Source organism: Ambystoma mexicanum, chromosome 8, assembly GCF_040938575.1.
Source record: "Ambystoma mexicanum isolate Mex_15411 chromosome 8, UKY_AmexF1_1, whole genome shotgun sequence".
In the NCBI taxonomy this organism is placed as follows: domain Eukaryota; kingdom Metazoa; phylum Chordata; class Amphibia; order Caudata; family Ambystomatidae; genus Ambystoma; species Ambystoma mexicanum.
The window spans coordinates 157632835-157654566 of NC_090929.1; the positions used below are offsets into that span (position 1 = coordinate 157632835).

Sequence of the window (21732 nt, forward strand, 5' to 3'; positions counted from 1 at the left end):
GACTCACTGGCTTGCAGGAATATTCCCCTGTGCGTGAAAAGGGAGTATTACCTACTGACGGAATAATGCTCAAGCCTCCCACTCCCTTCCAGCCCTCCACGATACCCTTCCTCGATTCCCCGTGAAGTCTCACCTTATGGTCTGGAAGGATGAGTTCTCCATCCTGCTTCTGATGCAGGGGCGCGTTGAAACCCAGTTACTTCACTGGATTGAGGTTTGATGGGAGTTCAAATAAGCTTGACTATTCAGGTAAGGCGCTGTAAGAGTTCTGTAGCAAGTTCAAAAGTTCAAGCCTTATAATAATGTTCATTGTCTTATTGCAGCAAGCGCTAATCGCTTATGTCTTTTTTCCCCTTAGGGGCCGGGGTTCGGAATGCCGGAGATATGGCGCCGACCCGAAGTGAAACGTGCAGTTCCAGTAAATGACAGGTAAATTCTGGATGAGCGTTCGGGTAATGTCTCTGCATTCGCTCATTCAATGTCTGTCTTTTTTCCCCATAGGGGCCGGGGTCCGGAATGCCAGGAAGCGGCAGGACCCGAAATGAAATGGGAATGACCCAACAGGTAAGTCTTAGAAGGAAACTGAGCTTTTCCTATTCCCTTCCTTCTCTCACCTTGTGTTCTTGTCTTTTTCTCTCTAGGCTCTGGGAAGTGGCTGCGGATCCGGATGATCGCTGCTGAAGATGGAGGTGCCCAGGAAAGGTGAGTGAAATTCAGCGCTGCAGCGATCGAAGCGAAATGCTTTTAAAATGATGTCTTCCCTTTCAGGATCGTCGGTGTGAAGTCTCCGTGATGCAGCTTTAGCAGGTAAGGTCTTCTTTCTCTCCAATTCTCTCTTAGCAGGTGACCCAGGATGCTGACAGGCGTGGCTGAAGTCCAGATGCAGGAGCTGACATCGTGAGCGTCCAGCTGCGAGGAGCAGAACAACGCGAAGCGTGAGTTGCTGATCGGGCATGGTTTAAATAGCTTTGGAAGAAGTTCCAGGTATGTATCCTTCCACCGATCAGGTATGTATCCTTCCCCGACCACACCCAGGGGAAAGTAGGTCCACAGGTAAAGTAGTTCCATTCAGGCCTCAAGAGGGCCTGGATGTAGCAGCATGGTCTGCATCAGGTAAGTGCACCTTAAAACACTTGAACACATGTCTAGCTTTATGAGCCTGGCGCCTAAGGCGCCAGGACAGGGGTCCAACATGAGCCTGGCGCCTAGGGCACCAGGACTGTGTCCAAAGGGCCCCAGCTTGGTCCCGCTGGCACTTCCCTAGGGGAAATGATGACTGCCTCTGGGGTTGCTGGGTCGGACCTAGCTCCTTGGAGGTAGGCATCATGACAGTACCCCCCCCTCAAGGCACCTCCCGAGGTTGTTCCCTCCAGGGGTTTTGGCTTGTTCGGAAATCTCCGGTGGAACCTTTGTATTAATCGAGGTGCGTGAACATGGTTACTAGGCTCCCACGATCTCTCCTGAGGTCCATATCCCTTCCAGTCAACAAGATAGAAGAGTTTGGACTTCAACACCTTGGAGTCTAAAATTTAACTTCGAATTCTAATTCCCCTTCAATTTGAACTGGGTCTGGAGGCTTGGACAGTCGGGTCCCTGGTTGTACTGGCTTCAAAAGTGATGCATGAAAAACTGGATGAATACGCATGTTAGACGGTAAATCCAGTTTAAAGGCCACGGGATTGATTATAGCCTTGATGGGATAAGGTCCTATGAATCTGGGATTGAAATCCGAGGATGGTGACCATACAAAGTATAAAAAGGAGTTTGTCCTGTTCCAGAATGCACTGAATTGTTGTATGCATATTCTGCGATCCAAAGGATGTCTTTCCAATTTAACTCGGATTGGTGTAACATGCACCGAAGATATTGCTCGAGAGTCTGATTGGTTCTCTCGGTTTGTCCGTTGGTCTGGGGGTGGTGGCTGGTGGATAGCCGCACATCTATTTGTGCTAGTTGGCAACACTTCTTCCAAAAATGGGAGATAAATTGACTTCCACGATCCGAGACTAATATGGAAGGGAAACCATGTATGCAAACTATATTCTCCAGAAATTCCTTTGCCAACGTGGAAGCTGAAGGCAAACCTTTTAAAGGGATAAAGTGGGCCATTTTGGAGAATAGATCCACAATTACAAGGATAGTGTTGTAACCAGCACAAGGAGGCAGGTCAGTTATAAAGTCCATTGACAAGGTGTGCCATGGTGCCGGTGGAATATCCAAGGGTTGAAGTAGGCCGGCTGGCCTTTTCTTTTGACCCTTGTTTTGGGCGCAAATTCCGCAAGACAAAACAAAAGACTTTGTCTTTTCTCCAAGACGGCCACCAGAAGTGGCGTTTGATTTTTTCCTCCGTTTTAGCGATACCAGGGTGTCCTTCCATTAATGATTCATGATGATGGGCAATAACAAGTTCTTGCAATTATTTACTAGGCAGAAACAACCGCTCCTGGAACTAGGGTAAGTCATCCTTAACGGTGTAATGAGGACCCTTTTGACTCCATTCCAGTAAGGCTGAAGAGTCTAGAAGTTGTTTTACTTGCGTTTGGATGTCCTCAATAGTTTGCAATGAAGTTAGGCCTAAGATTCTTTGTTCTGGTATGATTGGCACAGGTTCTAAACTCGAATTGGGTTCTTCCATGCCAATCCGGGATAAGGCGTCCGCTTTACCATTCTTGCAGGCAGGGCGATAGGTAATTACAAAATCAAATTCCGCAAAGAATAGAGCCCATCGGAGTTGTCGTGAAGATTGAGCCTTGGCCGTCTTTAAATACTGTAAATTTCTGTGGTCCGTAATTACGGTGATGGTGTGTCTTGCCCCGAGAAGTAGTGACGCCAAGCCTTGAAAGCAGATTTAATAGACAGTAACTCTTTGTCGGTAATTGTGTAGTTGATTTCAGGAGGAGAAAATTTCCTGGACCAAAAGGCCACAGGGTGTAGTTGGTTAGTTTCTGGGTCTCTTTGCGACAGGACAGCTCCCATGGCCGAACTGGATGCGTCGGTTTCCACAATGTAAGGGAGATCTGGGTGCGGGTGCTTCAATATAGGTGCAGAGGTGAATTTGGTTTTCAGGTCCTGAAAGGCTTGTTCGGCCTCAAGAGTCCATTCAAAGCGTTTGTTTTTCTTTAGGAGAGCTGTGATGGGTTGGACTGTTCAGGAAAATTCCAGGATGAATCTTCGATAGAAATTGGCGAAGCCGAGCATGCTCTGAACTCCCTTCACCGAGCTAGGAGATGGCCTTTTGAGGATGGCGTCCACCTTTCGCGAGTCCATTCGGACTCCTTGAGGTGTCAGGATAAATCCGAGAAACTCCACTTCTGTGGTATGAAAAACGCATTTTTCGAGCTTTGCAAATAGTCTGTGCTGGCGCAATTTCTCAAGAACTGCCCTAACATGTTTTCTGTGATCGGATTCTGAGGAGGAGTACACCAGGATGTCGTCAATATAAACAATGACACAGACGTCGATAAGTTCCCGAAGAACATCATTCATAAAGTACTGAAAGGCGGCAGGTGCATTGCACAAACCGAAGGGCCATCACCTGATATTCGAAGAGCCCAAATTTGGTGCGGAATGCAGTCTTCCACTCGTCGCCTTCTTTTATACGCACCAGGTGATAAGCTCCTCGGAGATCTAACTTGGTGTACACACAAGCGTCTTTCACCTGGTCGATAAGCTCAGGGATCAGGGGCAGAGGATAAAGATTCTTAATCGTTATTTGATTTAGGGCGCGATAGTCTATACATGTTCTAAGGTCGCCCTCTTTTTTCGGGACGAAGAACAGAGCTGAGGAGACAGGAGACTTGGACGGGCGAATAAAACCATTGGCTAGGTACTGATCTAAATACTGACACAAATGTAGGTTCTCAGGTTCCGTAAGAGCATAAATCCTACTACAAGGTAGTTGAGCATTGGGTACCAGATCGATTTGGCAATCGTAAGACCGATGGGGAGGTAACGTGTTAGCCTGTTCCTTCTGAAAAACATCTTGGAATTCTTGGTATTCAGACGGTAGCTGTACAGGGGTGGAAGTTGCTGAGGCTAGACCCATAACTGGATTTCTTGGGTAACAAGTTGGTTCACAATCAGGAAAACTTATCTTCTTTGCTCGCCAGTCGATTCTGGGATTATGTGTTTCTAACCAAGGAATTCCAAGAATTACTTGAAATTGTGGGGCCTTGATCACATCAAACACGATTGCTTCCCGATGTCCATCCTGACCCACTAGTGTCATTTCAACAGTGGAATGCGTTACAGGCCCTGAGGCAATTTCGGTTCCATCTACTGTAGTAATGACATCTTGGGTTACTTTCGGGCGGAGAGGGAGCTTAATCCTGGAAGCCAATTCACGGTCTATGTAATTTCCAAAAGCTCCACTGTCGATGTATGCTTTTATAGCATGCAACAGCTGAGGCTGTTTTGGGTCCACTAGCACCATTGGCATGACAAAATGCGAGGTCAAAGAGTTTGTTTTCAAGCTCGGCAAGCGGACCCCTACGCTTGTCGGGCTAGGTCGTTTCCCGAATCAGGTGTCAATAAATCGTTATCAGTGGCTCCAACCACCTTCTTCGGTGGTTTAACCGGACAATTTCGAAGAAAGTGACCGGAAGTCCCGCAATACAGGCAAAGTTGCATTTGCCGCCTTCTCTCTCGTTCCTTCTGTGTTAATGGTCCTTTAACCCCGCCGATTTGCATAGGTTGGGATACGTCGGTACTCTTGGAGTTAGCGTGGGTTTTGATCGGTACTCGGGTTTTGTACTTGAACCGATCTGCTTTTCTATTTTGAAGTCTGTGATCAAGTTGAACCACCAAGTCTATGTAGTCTGCGCAGACCTGGGGTGGATATACTATCTGAGCTAGAACATCCTTAAGCTCTCCGCGCAGGCCTCGATGAAACAATGTGATCCTTTTGTTTTCTGGCCATCCAGTTTCCACAACCAGTCTATTAAAGGTGGCAACGTAGGACAGAAGATCCTGATTACCTTGTCGTAAGGATAGCAGTTCGTTATCAAGGGCCTGTCCTTGAGAGTGTCGAGCAAACAATCTTTCCATGCTGACCTGGAAACCCTGAAAATTCTGGAGAATGGGATCATCCTGATTTACCAATGGAATAGACCAATCGGCAGCACTGCCACTGAGGTAAGATAGTATAAAGGCTACCTTGTTCTGGTCGTTAGGGAAGGCCCCGGGTCTGCATAGAAAGTGTAAACGACATTGGTTCATAAAGACGGCATATTTCTTGGGATCCCCCGCAAAACGTTCAGGCGGGGCCAAAGGCATGTGTCCAGGTAGATTGATTTGTACCGGGTTATTCAGACCCATTGATGTGGAAGTATCTCCGGAATTAGGTAAAGGAGTGTGCCCTACCTGGGCCTGCAATAACCTTTTGGCCAGGTCATCTGTTCTTTCCTTATATAGGATCAGTTCTCTTTTGAGAGCGTTAGTCTCCTGGCGGGCTGAGTGCACTTCTGCCCGTAATTCCCCCAAAAGCTGGGCCAGCTGACCTGTCTCGGAAGTCTCCATAGCGCCCGGGTGGGAAATTATGGGTAGGCTTCGCGTTCTGTCACGCTCACCTGATTCCCACGGAGGCACAGGTCTGGCTTCGAGTGCTGATGCTTCTTCTATGGTGAAGCGCAGGACTCTGAAAATGGACTCACTGGCTCGCAGGAATATTCCCCTGTGCGTGAAAAGGGAGTATTACCTACTGACGGAATAATGCTCAAGCCTCCCACTCCCTTCCAGCCCTCCACGATACCCTTCCTCGATTCCCCGTGAAGTCTCACCTTAGGGTCTGGAAGGATGAGTTCTCCATCCTGCTTCTGATGCAGGGGCGCGTTGAAACCCAGTTACTTCACTGGATTGAGGTTTGATGGGAGTTCAAATAAGCTTGACTATTCAGGTAAGGCGCTGTAAGAGTTCTGTAGCAAGTTCAAAAGTTCAAGCCTTATAATAATGTTCATTGTCTTATTGCAGCAAGCGCTAATCGCTTATGTCTTTTTTCCCCTTAGGGGCCGGGGTTCAGAATGCCGGAGATATGGCGCCGATTCGAAGTGAAACGTGCAGTTCCAGTAAATGACAGGTAAGTTCTGGATGAGCGTTCGGGTAATGTCTCTGCATTCGCTCACTCAATGTCTTTGTCTTTTTTCCCCATAGGGGCCGGGGTCCAGAATGCCAGGAAGCGGCAGGACCCGAAATGAAATGGGAATGACCCAACAGGTAAGTCTTAGAAGGAAACTGAGCTTTTCCTATTCCCTTCCTTCTCTCACCTTGTGTTCTTGTCTTTTTCTCTCTAGGCTCTGGGAAGTGGCTGCGGATCCGGATGATCGCTGCTGAAGATGGAGGTGCCCAGGAAAGGTGAGTGAAATGCAGCGCTGCAGCGATCGAAGCGAAATGCTTTTAAAATGATGTCTTCCCTTTCAGGATCGTCGGTGTGAAGTCTCCGTGATGCAGCTTTAGCAGGTAAGGTCTTCTTTCTCTCCAATTCTCTCTTAGCAGGTGACCCAGGATGCTGACAGGCGTGGCTGAAGTCCAGATGCAGGAGCTGACATGGTGAGCGTCCAGCTGCGAGGAGCAGAACAACGCGAAGCGTGAGTTGCTGATCGGGCGTGGTTTAAATAGCTTTGGAAGAAGTTCCAGGTATGTATCCTTCCACCGATCAGGTATGTATCCTTCCCCGACCACACCCAGGGGAAAGTAGGTCCACAGGTAAAGTAGTTCCATTCAGGCCTCAAGAGGGCCTGGATGTAGCAGCATGGTCTGCATCAGGTAAGTGCACCTTAAAACACTTGAACACATGTCTAGCTTTATGAGCCTGGCGCCTAAGGCGCCAGGACAGGGGTCCAACATGAGCCTGGCGCCTAAGGCGCCAGGACTGTGTCCAAAGGGCCCCAGCTTGGGCCCGCTGGCACTTCCCTGGGGGAAATGATGCCTGCCTCTGGGGTTGCTGGGTCGGACCTGGCTCCTTGGAGGTAGGCATCATGACACACACGCTTCCACCAGTGCTTACCTGTATTCTTTGCATCCCTAGCAGTGCTCTAGAGGAACTAATAGGCATAGCTTTTCTGAATTATTCCCCTTTATATTAAGCTCTGGGAGTTTCTTAGTATTAGTAGCACGGCAGAATCAGAACCGCCGGAGTTCCCTCAGTCCCTTTTGTTAGGTGGACTCCACTCCATCACCATCTCCTGTCTACAGAACAAGCACCCCTGCACAGACGCAGGATGTAGAGCTAACCAAATTCCTACTTAAGGTATAGTGAGTAAAGTCATTGTGGAGATAAAGGAAAGAGTCTATCATTCCCAGGGTATAAGGATATTGTTCTAACTAGTTTACCCCCACCTGTGTTGCTTCTTAGATTCCTTGTTCCGAAGAGAGTTTTAGCTACGCATGGGAGAAGTTGAGCACAACGCACCCTAAGAATAGAGTCTCCGTTTTCGCGTGGTGTCCCCGCAGAGTCAAAGGTAAGCGTTACAGAACGCAAAGTCATGCAGAAAAATACTCTGCCTGGACATCATGGGATCCCCTGAGGTAGATCAGCTCACCCAACTATTGGGAGACCTGAGGGCTGAAGTCCTAGCAGCCCGGTCAGAAACCAGTGCCCTGAGAAGAGAGCTCGGAATTAATAGAGAACGAACTGAAGAATTAGCTCGCCAATTGCTACAGTCTCGAGCGGGGCAGCCGCCCTTACCCCAAGGCAGTGCCCAGGCATCCTCCCCTGCATCGCCCCCAGTTCCTGTACAGGTGGTCATTCCAGGAAATATTCCTTTGGCACCACCGGAACGCTTTACGGGTGACCCCAAAAAGTTTGCAGTGTTCATGAATCAGTGCAGATTACACTTTTTGTGTCGACCAGGAGCCTTCCCCAATGATCAATCTAAGGTAGCTTTTGTGTTATCTTACCTGGGAGGATGTGCTGCAGATTGGTCCATCCCCCTGGTAAATGGAGATGATCCTGTGTTACAAAACTTCGTAGAGTTTCAACATGAGCTAGAAAAACTGTTTGCTCGTCATACACAAGGACAGGCTTTGGATAATGAATTGCTGTCACTGAAGCAGGGGAATCAAGAGTTACTGGCTTATGTTGCAACCTTTAATAGGCTGGTGGCTGAAACTAATTGGCCCACAGAAAAGAGAACAACATTGTTTTATCGTGGTCTCCGCAGTGAGTTAAAAGATGTTTTGGCTCAAGTTGTGAACCCACCCGAAGGTATTACAGAATTCATAGATTTAACTATTCAATTAGATCATCGTCTTCAGGACAGAAGATTAGATCGAGCACATCAAGACTATCGGCCTTCTGTGGTCCGTTCCAGAGAACCAGTGGGGAAGCCAGGAGTGGATGTACGTCCAGAACCTATGCAGCTAGGTGGAATTTGAGGCCCTATATCTCAAGCCGAACGAGACAAGAGACGACAAATGCAGTTGTGCTTGTATTGTGGCAAGGCTGGTCACTTTTTGAAGGAATGCCCAGTGAAACCGGCTCGGAAACCATTGGGAGGAGTCAATCAGGATAAAAAGGATCAGACGGCGAAAAACTCCAGTGCCCGACAAGTTTAGAGGTCCGCTTGTCGAGCATGAAGAAGGTTGCAGCGACCTCACACTTCGTGTTTCCTATAGTCCTTTTTCATCCAAAAACCCCCACAGACCGGCATGCATTAATGGCATACATTGACTGTGGGGCAATTGGTAATTACATGGATCAACAACTGGCAAGCACCTTGGGATTCTCCTTGAGAAATAAGTTGGAAGCTGAGAATGTTTCTGGGGTCGATGGCACACCTTTGGTGTCAGTTCCAGTTACACAGTGCACCAACCCGCTCACTATGCTTAGTCAGGAAGAACACAAGGAGAGGATCTCTTTCGAGCTTATTCGAGCCCCACAATTTCAAATCATCTTGGGTATGCCTTGGTTGGAAAAGCATAACCCTGTGATCGATTGGTGTTCCCGAACCTTAACCTTTTCCTCTAATTGTTATTCTGAGTGTGTTTCAACAGAAGGTTCGGAAGCAACTAGCCAGTCAAGTGAAACTACCCAATCCACTCTGGGTTTAATGGGTTCTTTGCCAAGAGAGTATCAAGAATTCCAGGATATATTTCAAGAAGAAAGACAAGCAGAAGTGTTACCCCCACACCGACCGTATGACTGCCAAATTGATCTCATTCCAGGAGCGCAACTTCCTTGTAGTAGAATCTATGCCCTCACCGAAAAAGAAAATTCACACCTAAGGTCATATCTGGCTCAGTACTTGGCCAATGGATTCATCAGACCATCCAAGTCTCCGGTTGCATCGCCTCTCTTTTTTGTCCCTAAGAAAGAAGGTGACTTAAGAACATGCATTGACTATCGAGCCTTGAACCAAATCACTGTGAAGAACCGGTACCCTCTCCCCCTTATTTCCACCTTGCTGGACCAGGTGAAACAGGCAAGAGTGTTCACGAAGCTTGATCTAAGAGGTGCCTATCATCTCATCCGCATTAAGGAGGGTGAGGAGTGGAAAACCGCCTTTCGAACGCGGTTTGGGCTCTTCGAATATCAGTTCATGCCCTTTGGGCTTTGCAACGCTCCAGCAGCCTTTCAGTCCATCATGAATGATATCTTCAGAGAACTGTTGGACATCTGTGTGGTTGTTTATGTGGATGACATTCTCATTTTCTCTGCAAACATTTCAGATCATGTGAAACATGTAACATCAGTACTACAAACGTTGAAGGATAATTCCCGGTATGTTAAATTAGAGAAATGTTACTTCCACGTTCCGGAAGTGGAGTTTTTGGGTTTCATTCTGTCTGCACAAGGAATCAAAATGGACAACAGAAAAGTGGATGCCATTATCTCTTGGCCCGCTCCTACTTCAGTCAAAGGAATTCAGAGTTTTCTCGGATTTGCCAATTTTTATCGGCGATTTGTTTCTGATTTTTCTCACTTGGTTCATCCTATCACCTTATTACTTAGAAAAAACAAGAAGTTTGACTGGACCAAAGAAGCGGATGAGGCTTTTAAAAAACTAAAGGAGCGATTTACCGCTGCACCAGTTCTGCAACATCCAAGACCTGACCTTCCGTTTGTGGTAGAAACAGATGCATCAAATGTAGCAATGGGAGCTGTTTTGTCTCAGAGAGATCCTAGTACCCAAGAACTGCACCCTGTGGCCTTTTGGTCTAAGAAGTTCTCCGCTGCAGAATTGAACTATACCATTACAGATAAAGAACTGCTGGCAATAAAATGTGCACTGAAGGAATGGAGACATCACCTGCTGGGAGCAAGACACACAGTGACCATCTTCACTGACCATCGCAACTTACAATATCTGCGTTCTGCAAAGGCACAATTGTCTAGGCAGTTGCGGTGGGCCCTCTTTTTTGCGGAATATGACTTCATCATTACATTCAGACCGGGAGTGCGAAACGGAAAGGCGGATGCCTTATCTCGCATTGGAAAAGGTGAAGAAGCTTATGTGCCTGTAAATCCAGTGGAGATAATTTCTGGGGAAAAGGTACTTGGAGTAATAAACATGGCCGATTCCATGTTGGAAGAACTACACAACGAGATCAGAACTGGCATGGATTAAGACGAATTGATGAAATGGGAGTCTAAGGGAGAACGTTTTACTGTACTGGATGGTTTACCTTATTATCAGGAACGTCTATTCTTTCCCACACCAAAACTGCAAGAGCAAGTAATTGCTAGTTATCATGGAGCTCTGTTGGAAGGTCATCCCGGAATCACCAAGACTTTGGAGAAGGTAAAAAGGTCGTATTGGTGGCCTACTTGGAGGAAAGATGTTATTCTATATTTAAAAACCTGTGGTAACTGTGCTCAAAATAAAACCCAAAAAAGAAAAACCTGCTGGTCTTCTTCAACCATTGAGTGTTCCTCCTGCCCCCTGGCACACCATTTCTATGGACTTCATTACCGATTTACCAAATTGCAAAGGATACAATACCATTCTAGTTGTGGTGGACTTATTTTCAAAGATGGCACATTTTATTGCATTGAAAGGATTACCATCGGCTTCAGTATTGGCAAAGACATTTCTAGAAAACATTGTGAAGTTACACGGGTTTCCTACTTAGTAATTTCAGATCGGGGAAGCCAATTTGTCTCAAAATTTTGGAAAAGATGTTGCGAATTAGCAAAAATTGATGTACGTTTGTCAACTAGTCATCATCCCCAAACTGATGGCCAAACTGAGCGAACCAATCAGACCCTGGAGCAGTACCTCAGATGCATGCTTCATCAGCTTGATGATACCTGGCTCAATGTTCTTTGGATTGCAGAATATGCATATAATAACTCAGTGCATGCCTCCACTGGATTGAGTCCCTTTTACACTCTACATGGTAGGCATCCACGCACTTCAGTCTATGACCCACCAGAACCATTGGAGATGCCAGCAGTCAAATCTTTGCACGACAAAATCACCACTGCCATAGCCCAAGCAAAAGAACATTTGTCCTTGGCCAAGGAGTCTCAAAAGAAATTTGCTGATGTCAGAAGATGTAATGCCCCCGAATATGAGGTGGGAAATATGGTGTGGTTATCCACTCGAAATTTGGCCTTGAAAGGATCACGAAAGTTCCTCCCACGATACATAGGGCCATTTTCTATTGAGAAAATAATCAATTCGGTAGCCATGAAACTAATCCTTCCAAAGACCATGAAAATCCACCCTGTGTTTCATGTTTCTCTGTTAAAACCAGTCCATTCAAACACACGAATTCCAGAAGCACCAACTCCGGTGGAAGTGGAGGATGATCAGTTGGAATACGAGGTCAAGGCCATCCTGGACTCTAAAATTGTGCGAAATAAACTATACTACCTGGTGGATTGGAAGGGTTATGGTCCTCAAGACAGAACGTGGGAACCTCTAGAAAACCTGCAAACCCCTAGGTTGTTAAAAGCCTTTCACCGCAATAACCCATGCAAACCTAAACCTAGAAAGGGGAGTTCCAGTTTAGGAGGGGTTTTGGGGGGGAATACTGTCAGGATCATGGGGTTTTCCCAAAAAGGTTTTCCAAGGTCTCCTGGTTAAGCCATTGACTATGAGGGTCAATGCATATAGGAATTTGTGGCTATTCAGTTTTTTTCCTACCCCTCATTGTATTCCGACATGGCCGCCCTGTAAATTCCCTGTAAATCAATGTGCAGTCTAGTGGCTGCACTCTCTGGGTATTTAAACCCCTCCCCTTTCTCGTTCCGCGCTTCGCGTTGTAATGTTCAGGCAACGCTTACCGCGGTACCGAGCTCTAGTCATAAAATTCCTCTGAATCATTTTCCTGCTCTTTTAGTTCGTAGTAATGCTCTCAGTCCAGTGTTCCCCTTTCTAGTTTTCCTACGTAGTTAATTCCCTTCCTTGCCCTTTCAGTTCTCTCCCATTCCATTGTCCGTTAGTCTCCTCAGAAGAAAATTTCGAACGGACGTTCCCAGTGTTCTGTCACCGCAAGTATTTCCTTTTTACTTCGCGGGTGCTGTTCTTCAGCTCCGTTGTTTTACCTGCACATAAAAGTGATGTTCAGTTCCGTGTGTGTGAAGGTGAGAACGGTTATCGCTAGAACGGCGCTCATCAATAAGCGCATGGTGATTTCCTGTGAGGAGATAGTTTTTTTTTAAAGGAGCAAGTGTAATTTTATTCATGTTTTACTCTCCTCATATGTAGCGCTAGTTTCCATTAGATTCTACTGAGGCAAGGTTGTGTTTAGTGTTCCCATTAGGCACGCACTTGTGAAGTGGAGTTGCTAATTCACATGAGCCATGTTCACTCACGACTAACGCACATGTTGTACAGTGAATACAAACTTAAGGCGAGTTTGTTGTCATACATTTCTTAGAGTTAATTTAGGAAGCCCTGTTACTTCCACATTACATTGTTTTTATGTTTCATTAACAATACAATTTTTCTTTACTTTCTTAGCACACGCTTCCACCAGTGCTTACCTGTATTCTTTGCATCCCTAGCAGTGCTCTAGAGGAACTAGGCACAGCTTTTCTGAATTATTCCCCTTATTAAGCTCTGGGAGTTTTAGTATTAGTAGCACGGCAGAATCAGAACCGCCGGAGTTCCCTCAGTCCCTTTTGTTAGGTGGACTCCACTCCATCACCATCTCCTGTCTACAGAACAAGCGCCCCTGCACAGACGCAGGATGGAGAGCTAACCAAATTCCTACTTAAGGTATAGTGAGTAAAGTCATTGTGGAGATAAAGGAAAGAGTCTATCATTCCCAGGGTACAAGGATATTGTTCTAACTAGTTTACCCCCACCTGTGTTGCTTCTTAGATTCCTTGTTCCGAAGAGAGTTTTAGCTACGCATGGGAGAAGTTGAGCACAACGCACCCTAAGAATAGAGTCTCCGTTTTCGCGTGGTATCCCCGCAGAGTCAAAGGTAAGCGTTACACCATCATCCTCTGCCTCCATCTTCCGCTTTAGTCATGCTAATACTGAAGAAGTCCCTTTTCTTCCGATGAAGGCTAACCATTCTTGCGCCCCATCAGACCCGTCTTGTGCCCCATCAGACCCCTCTTGCTCCTCAGCGAGTCAAGCCTACTGCCCCTTTAGTGGCATCTCACCTTGCTGAACTCTTCAACCTGTCCTTCGACTCTGCTTGCTTTCCCGTCATTTTCAAAATGGCCACTGTCCCTCTCCTAAAAAAAAAGCCTGGGCTGACCCGAACCTACCGACTAACTTCTTCCCTGTATCTCTCCTTCCACACTATTCTTAAGTGCTCGAAAGGGTTGTGTTCAACCGTCGTTCACATTTCCTGGACATCCACAACCTTTGATAACCCCTACAAGCCGGTTTCCACTCCTTTCACTCCACGGAAACTGCTCTCATGAACGTCCCCAACTTCATTGCCTCTGCTAAGCACTCCAACCTATCCTCTATCCTAATTCTCCTTGACCTGTCCGCTGCCTTTGACACTGTTGGTCACTCTGATCTTCTTCATACTCCTTAACACTCTTTTCTTGAGATTCCCGATTGAGCCCTTACCTGGACTGAATCCTACATGGCACATCGCCAGTTCTCTGCTTCCTATAAGAACACTACCTCTCAACTCACTCCTCTAACTGTTGGCCCTGTTTTGGTTCCTCTCCTCTTTACAGTCTACGCCTAAGCTCTTGGGGTAGTAATCTCCCCGTTTGGGTTCTCGTGCCAACTCTTTGCAGACAACACTCAATTCTTATTCTCTTTTCCTGAACTCTCCTCTGATCTCTATCAAAATTTCCGACTGCATCTCTACCATAAATTTTAGATGTCTTTTTTCACTCTGCTGGTAAACTCAAAACATCTTCTGTGCCAAATACTCGCTCTCTCATCTCTTCTCCTGCCTATATAGTTCCCACCTGAGACTCTCCCCTACTCATATCCAGCTAGAAACCTCAGCATCATCTATGACCATAAGACATTCTCTACTTTCATGTCCAAAACTGCAACAACGGCTGGCCTAAACATCCTAAACTTCCTTTCAACAAAGCCAAGCATCTCTTAACCACTCTTGTTGTCTCTAAACTGGACTACTGTGGCAGAATCCTCTTTGGTCTCCCCAGCTATGCTTTCTATCCTCTTGGCAAGATCACCAACATTGCTACAAAGACTCTTTGAACTCCCTCACTTCACACATACGTCCTTGTATCGTCACAAAGCTGGACGGCTAACGATGCAAAACAAACAGATTTCAATTTCTTTTCCTGGTTTACAAATATATTCACGGTAAGGCACTACTGTATCTACTGTACTCTATTCAACTCTACAAACCTTCTCATAATCTTCGCTTTGCCTCCTCGACGACCCTTGTGGCACCTAGTCCTCTCTGCGTTTCCTCTTGCTTACACGATTTCTCTCTTCTTGCTCCACTTGCAGGGATTTCTTTCCCTGGACATCCAAGAAACCGTCCACACCAATTTGTTTAAACACAAACTAAAAGCCTAACCCCATGCCTCAGAGTTGCCCTCTTAATTTACCCCTCATCTGCTTCCTAGTTAATATTTTTCCTCGGCTTTAACCTGCCTCTGTGCCCCACTTTCTACGACTCCACTCTAGCACTACATTCATCATGATCACATCCCTAACAGCTGGCCGTGCTGCCTACCTGTACTTAAAAATGCCTAAAGTTTATTGTCCTTACTCTATGTCAGTCCACCCATCTATTGTCCCTGATGACGGTTCCATTTACTCCCCTCCACAACCTGGCCAGAATATTACTCAAACTCACCCCATTGTAAGACGCTCAAAAAATAAAAAATATGGAAATGCACCCACCAACCAGAAACTTTAGATCAGTGCCAACACTTTAAACTCCCTTTATTAGCACTTTAAACAGTAACAACCAAAACAACCCCTAACTTTGCCCCATCCTCCCACCTTACTCCCCCCTCCCCCTTTCTCCTTTAACAATTAATTCCCAACAACAATAACTGCGCAGTACACCCAACCCATCCGCCCTCCCCCCTCCAACATCCAAATCCACTATCCAATGTCCACTCCAAATCCTTAATATAAAAAGAAGTACAGACATCCGGAATGTGAGGGAGTTAGGATGGTGAGTTTTTGTTGCTGCATTAAGAGAAAGCTGAGAATCAGAGTGTGGCTAAGCAACATATGCCACACTGAGTTCTCAGAAACACAAGCTGTATAAGGCAAATAGGCTGCACTGAGAGGTTAGACGTTCAGAAGAGGATAGAGCAGTGCTCTTCGACCTTTGGGTCTCCAGATGTTTTGGACCACAACTCCCATGATCCTTTACCTTGGATTTCCTGGTTAGGGTTAATGAGAGTCGTAGTATAAAACACCCAGAGAGCCAAAGGTTGTAAACCCCCTGGGATGGAGCAGGAAGCCTGCTGGGATCCTTGTTACAAGCTGAAAAGAACCAGTGGGGCACTGAAGAAAAGTAGTAAGAAAGTACTCTAACCAGGATCCAGATTGCAACTGCAAAGCCAGGAGAGCTGAAAGGAAGGTGGATATTTATAGCTTGAGAAGCACCTGCAGTGGGCTAAAGGCTAGTAGAGGCGCCCTTGGGGGCATTGGAGGGAGGTTAGAATTACCCAATTACTGCAGCCTGAAAAAGACAAATCCAGGAGGGAGGGAAACGATTACCCAAGGTGACCGCTAGGGTAAATGCAAGAAAACTGAACTGTACGGTCTTGCTCAAGGAAACCCCTAGGGTAAGAGGCGATTACCTCACTATCTTGACCCCATTAGAGAACGCCACAGGGTTACAGATTCTCTATGGATGTCATCTTCTGGATTGGCCAAGATCAAGTGAAGAAGTGTGTTGGGGCACAGACTGAATGTATGTAAAGGACAGATTCCCAAATGTGGTCAGCTTGGTACTGTGTGGATTAGAATAGGAATTTGACATTGGACTAAGGACATTAGTTCCTTGTAGTTCATCTCATTGGAGTTGTTCCTCCTTTCTGACATGGTTACCTGAGCATCTGCCTTTTTGCGTTTGCTCCACATTTAAATAGGAGCTCCTCCAGCCCCTGCTTGTAAAGAACAAATAGAAGTGTTGAACTATCTTTGTGTTACAAGGTCTGTTCTATCCATCTCTTGGCAACAGGCAATCATCAGGTTAAAAAATACCAGACCCCACCTTAACTGGGGAAGTCAGCCTGTGAATTATCTGGTTTTCCAGCCAAATTGTTCTCTTATTTATTTATTTATTATTTTTGCATTTATAGCGACATTCTTAAAATTCTTAAAGTGACATTCTTAAAAGTGCAGGACCACACATAAAGGTTGCAACATATAGGTGGCTTTTAGTAGCATAATCCGGCAAAACCCGGGAATGGGACAACGGTAACGTACATCATTAGGTAGGGTACTGGTAATGTTGATAGATAGCAAAATGCTATATAAATGGCAGATTAGGACAGTATACAGCAAAATGCGTCATGTAAGAGAGAAGGTAGGTTGCAAGTAAAATCCAAGTGCAGTGACGAGCTGCAAAGGTCAAAGTATGTGGCTTTCAAGTCAGATGTGTGCACAACAGGGAAGAATCCCCCTCGTAGAGCTAGGGGGCTGCTTCCAATGTGCGTACAAGCAAAATAGATAGAGCAGTGAGTAAAACATGAATTTGCGCTTTCAGATAGCAGGATGGTCATGGATGTTAAGGGAATTGGGGGTGAGGTAGTAACACAGTAGTGGATTGTTGGTCACAGTCGGGTAGGTTACAGGGGTGTAATAAGATGCAGCAAATCAGGCAGTTAACGGGTGCAACGCATGTTAATGGTCTAGATATATAAAAAGGTTACCTTCATGCTAGATGCTGGAGAGGATGTTGGAGGCTGTGGCTCGGGAACACAGGAGAGTGTGTCCAAGAGTCAGTGCCAGTAGCTGCAGTGGAGTTAGGGGCGGGGGAATCTGAGGTGCCCTGGGCACACAGATGGGCCCAGAGATGGGCACAGGGCCTTTTATGTGGGCCTTCGATGTTGGGCCACACTGGCTTCTCCATCTGGCTTTTTACTGGTTGCCGCAATGTAGCACTTCCAAGCCAATGGCAGCGCTCTACATGAGCAGGCTGGGGAAGCGAGGTTCACGGCAGAGGTCAACGATTGCGACTCACAATAGCCCTGGTCAAACTTTTATTAGCAATCTTCAAGAGACTCAATAACCCCACACCCATTCAATTAACAATCAGAGATTATTCTGTGCACGAGAAAGCCCATGACTTTGATTCTCTCCATTCTTATTCATTTTATCATTTGCTCTTTAATCTGCAATTAACTGATAAAAAATGTTTTTTTTTTCAAATGTAATTGTAACAAGAAAGGCAAAAGGTTTGTAAATTATAAACCATAACATGCCAAAAAACAAAAAAAAAGATCAGCTTAACCAAAAGGGACATCCACCAGTGCCTGCTCAAGGAAGGTGAGCTACAAGCACAAGCTACAAGTACAAGCTACCTAGCACTTGCAAATTGCTGACTGCACTACCACTGTCTGTTGCCTATATTATTTATTTATTATTTATCTGTTTCTCCTTTGCTTCGCACATTCCACTTCTCCCCCCTTCCATGCACTTTTCCTCTCCCCCTCTCCCATGCACTTGCGCATTCTCAATGTCACTGGGCCTAGTAATATCGCTGTTTTGTTCTCCCCGGTTCCCCTCCCTTGCCTTGTCACACTCTGAAACACTTGTGTACGAGCGCAATAGAAATAAAATATCAATATCAAAAGATTGAATTTGAATATTCTAAATTTCAGCACTGCATCACTCAATGGGAATGCACAAAGAAACATCAGTAGCAACTATCTCTTTACCACAGTGTGTGGCAGCATCACTTATTGTGAGGATTCACAGGGTGTCGTCCCTTCTCCCTAGTGGGAGCCCTTTTCCATGAGGCAAGGGAGGTGTGGTGTCACCAAATATTCCCCCTAGGGGTCGTTTAATGCAGGAGGACCTCAGGGGAGTGACTCGCCCTCTGGGTAGAAGGACGATCACCTGTTGTACAGCCCAATGAATGTTGCTACTCCCTGACATTCCTAAGACCTCCCTAATGTCCAGAGCCACTACATTGAAAACAAGCCTATGTGATGTGTTCTTGTAACATAGGGCCAAAAACCTAACGTTGTAGGACGAGGAAGAACACTGGAGAGATAAAGATCATTAACTGTATAAGGTGGCCACAAGGAGACATGAGAATTAAGTCAATAACAAAGAAGAAGGACCTGTGCAATCCACGTGGGAGGAACTGAATACAAGTATAAAAATGGACAACAGGCTTTAGAGAAGTCAAGCCCGGCAACAGAGCCGAATGCAGCCGTGAAAGGAAGCACAGTGATGGCATGTGCCGTGGTTTTCAGTTCTGTTGGGGAAAGCAGCAGGTGTTCTCCAACACGGGAGATTGAAACGCCAACCGACAGCTGTGGAAAGGTGAACAAGAGGATGCCAACAAAGTTTTCGGACGGTCGAGTGGAGGCGTACAGAATCCCGAAGCCAGAAAGATGCTGGGAAGCCACAAGTGCAGAGGAGAGAAGCCTACAATGCCGGAGAAGTGTGCCCCGATCCCAGGAAGTCCCAGCAATGTACCAAAGCCCTGTAAGAGGTTAGGGCCCTATAAGAGGTTAGGGGATGCACCCGAGAACCGGAAGGGACTCAGGGTTGACACAGAGGCTGAGGTGGCTTTTCTCTGGCAAGCATTAGCAAGGACTTCAACGGGCATAACAAAAGAAGGATCTGGGACTCTGACAGTGAGATGGGAAGCATCAGAGGAAATCTTCCTCGGCACAGTGATAACGAGGAAACCACTACCCACTAACCAAGGCTCTGGACCGCAACAGTGAGAAGGAAAGCATCTGAGGAAATTTTCCTCGACGCAGTGGTAGTGAGGAAACCACTGGCCACCAGAGAAGGGTCTGGAACCCCAAAAGTGACAAAGAGCTGTACCAGGAATTACCAGGAGAAGGGAATGATTCTCCTGGTATCAGAAAAAGAGCTGTGATAAAGATGACAGGGGGAGACATTGCCCCTGGCCATATTGTGAACTGAACCAAGTAACGTCAGGAGAAGGAAGTTATTCACCCGATGCGGGCCCAGAACTTGTGTTGAAGACGCCAGGGGAAGGGAGTCATTCCCCCTGGCCTCGTGGTGAACCTATACAGTAACACCAGGAGAAAGGAGGATTTTTCTGGGTACCCGGCTCAGAGTTGTACTGGAGACACCAGCGAAAGGGAGTAATTCACACTGTTTCTATTGGGACCTACATACGTTTATAGCAGGAGAAGCAGCCCTCCTAATAAAGGGCGTATCAGGCCTTTTTTTACACGAACATTTCACTTTTAATTACATACGTCTATGCAGGATTATCACTGTAGTTCTTTATTTTAAAGTCTTCTTTACGTCAGTAGATGGCACTGCAGTATGAACCATTACATTTGCACACGTGAGCAGACTCGGCAGTGCCACTCCTGAAATTCCTTTCGACTTGGCGGGCTGCGTTGAAACGAGCAGAGGCTTCAAATGAGCAGCATTTTCTAAAAGGTAGGTTACTGGTCTAGTGCATGCACGGTCCTAGTGGTACCCCAACTCCCTTTTATACTGCACTTGTCAGCATTGCACATTTGTGGCTGCACTTGGTCTCACTGCCTCAACTCATTGAAATGTAGCTTCTCTGCAGCAGGTGCCTGTCATGGAATACATGGTGATCTTTTCTAGAAGAGTTACCAACTGCCATCTATAGTCAGCTCGCTGGAACTTTTCTTTGTTTTAACCAGCAGTGGGAAATGCCAGGTGCTTCGAATAATCTGGCAGGGCCCTGGCACTTCACTCTGAATTTAAATTGCTTACTTTTTGAATTGTTTTGCATGCCAGCAGGATTTGAAAGGATCTCGGAACCTCAGCACTCAGATCTGCTGCTCTCCTCCTGTGCATGAAACTTTGTAGGCCCGGCAGTCATCTGTGTGCTGAGTCCCTGCCGTTAATTGAGATTTTTAAACCTGTTTGTTCAAGCGATTTTTAAACCTTAATTGGTTCCAGCAAGCAGTGGTCTGAAAATGGTTGTGTGGGTGCAAGGGTGTGCAAGAAAAACATAGGTGATAAAAGCAAGTGTGTGAGCGTGCAAGGGTGTGCAGATGTGAGGCTATGTGAGACTTGGCACAAGTGTGATAATGAGCAAGGGTGTGTGAGTGTGCAGGTGTGCAAGGAGGGTGTAAGTGCGAGCAAAAGGATGTGAAAGTGCAAGGATGCATGTGAGCGAATGGGGCAAGGGAGGGAGCAGGGAGGAACGATGGTGTGGAAGGGAGCCAGTGAAAGAGGGCTATTAGCTGCAAGGGTAGAGCTGAAGATTTAATCAAATTGTTGTGCAGAAAGGGCAGTACCCTTGACCTAGGACAGCAGATTAAGGAAGGCGACACCCCTATGGCAGCAAAGGTCTGACTTGGGCCTGAAAAGGGAAGGTGGCAGCATGCATATTCTTACTGAGGCAAATAACGGCATTACTGGTCTCATTCTGCACACGTTTTCTTACAATAAGTAGAACGTGCAGGGTTATGGATCATCTACAGAGGATAGACGTTGTAAGAATTTGAAGGGGAGAAAAATGTAGACAAACCCACAATTCCCATTGACAGCAAAAGAGTTTCTGGACAGATTTCACAGGTGCACTCAAGATACCGAAACATATTTGATGCTCTGGAGCACTGAGACAGTTACTGTCACACAATGTTTGGAACCAATGTGTATATATTTTTTTAAGTAACTCACAGTGAACTCTTTCTGTAGTGGAACCAGCTGCTGAACCAATTCCAAGTACTTCACAGTCATCTCCAGTATGGAAGCCATGTCGTTTCTTCGACCATGAAATGGAGGTAGCAAATCTCGCAGGTGCGCACAGCTAACTGTAATTCTCCTTCTTTAAAAAGAAAAAAATACAACAGAAAAAACAAATGGGTCCTTGACTTAGCTAAAGAAACTACCACCTTACAAAACACATTCTTCATTGCTTTGATGTCTATAAACACAATGACGTTCTCTGTATGCAGTCTGCAGAAGTAGAACGGTCGACATTGTATGCCATTAAAACGATTTTCCGAGTGTGTCATTCTGAACACAGCCATACAATCACTTTAGGAATCGTGCATATCTATGGTAAACTAGGCCAAAGAAATAAATCAGCTAGATAGGTTACTGCTCTCATCATAACATCACTAAGAAAGGGGACTAGAACAAAATGCATTAAAAGGGGAATACCAATGTTAGACGTACCCAGGTGGTTTCTCAGTAAAGAATAATTTTGTGACCTTTC

General features: G+C 46.1%; 1 long non-coding RNA gene across 1 annotated transcript in view; it reads right to left on the minus strand.

Annotated features, from left to right (window-relative positions):
* Window positions 1-21269, minus strand: part of LOC138473557 (uncharacterized) — a 45897-nt gene extending 24628 nt beyond the window's left edge. The window contains exon 1 of the long non-coding RNA XR_011268779.1: window positions 21192-21269. This is a non-coding gene — a long non-coding RNA (uncharacterized lncRNA). The remainder of the gene's footprint in view (window positions 1-21191) is intronic.
* Window positions 21270-21732: the final 463 nt, after the last annotated feature.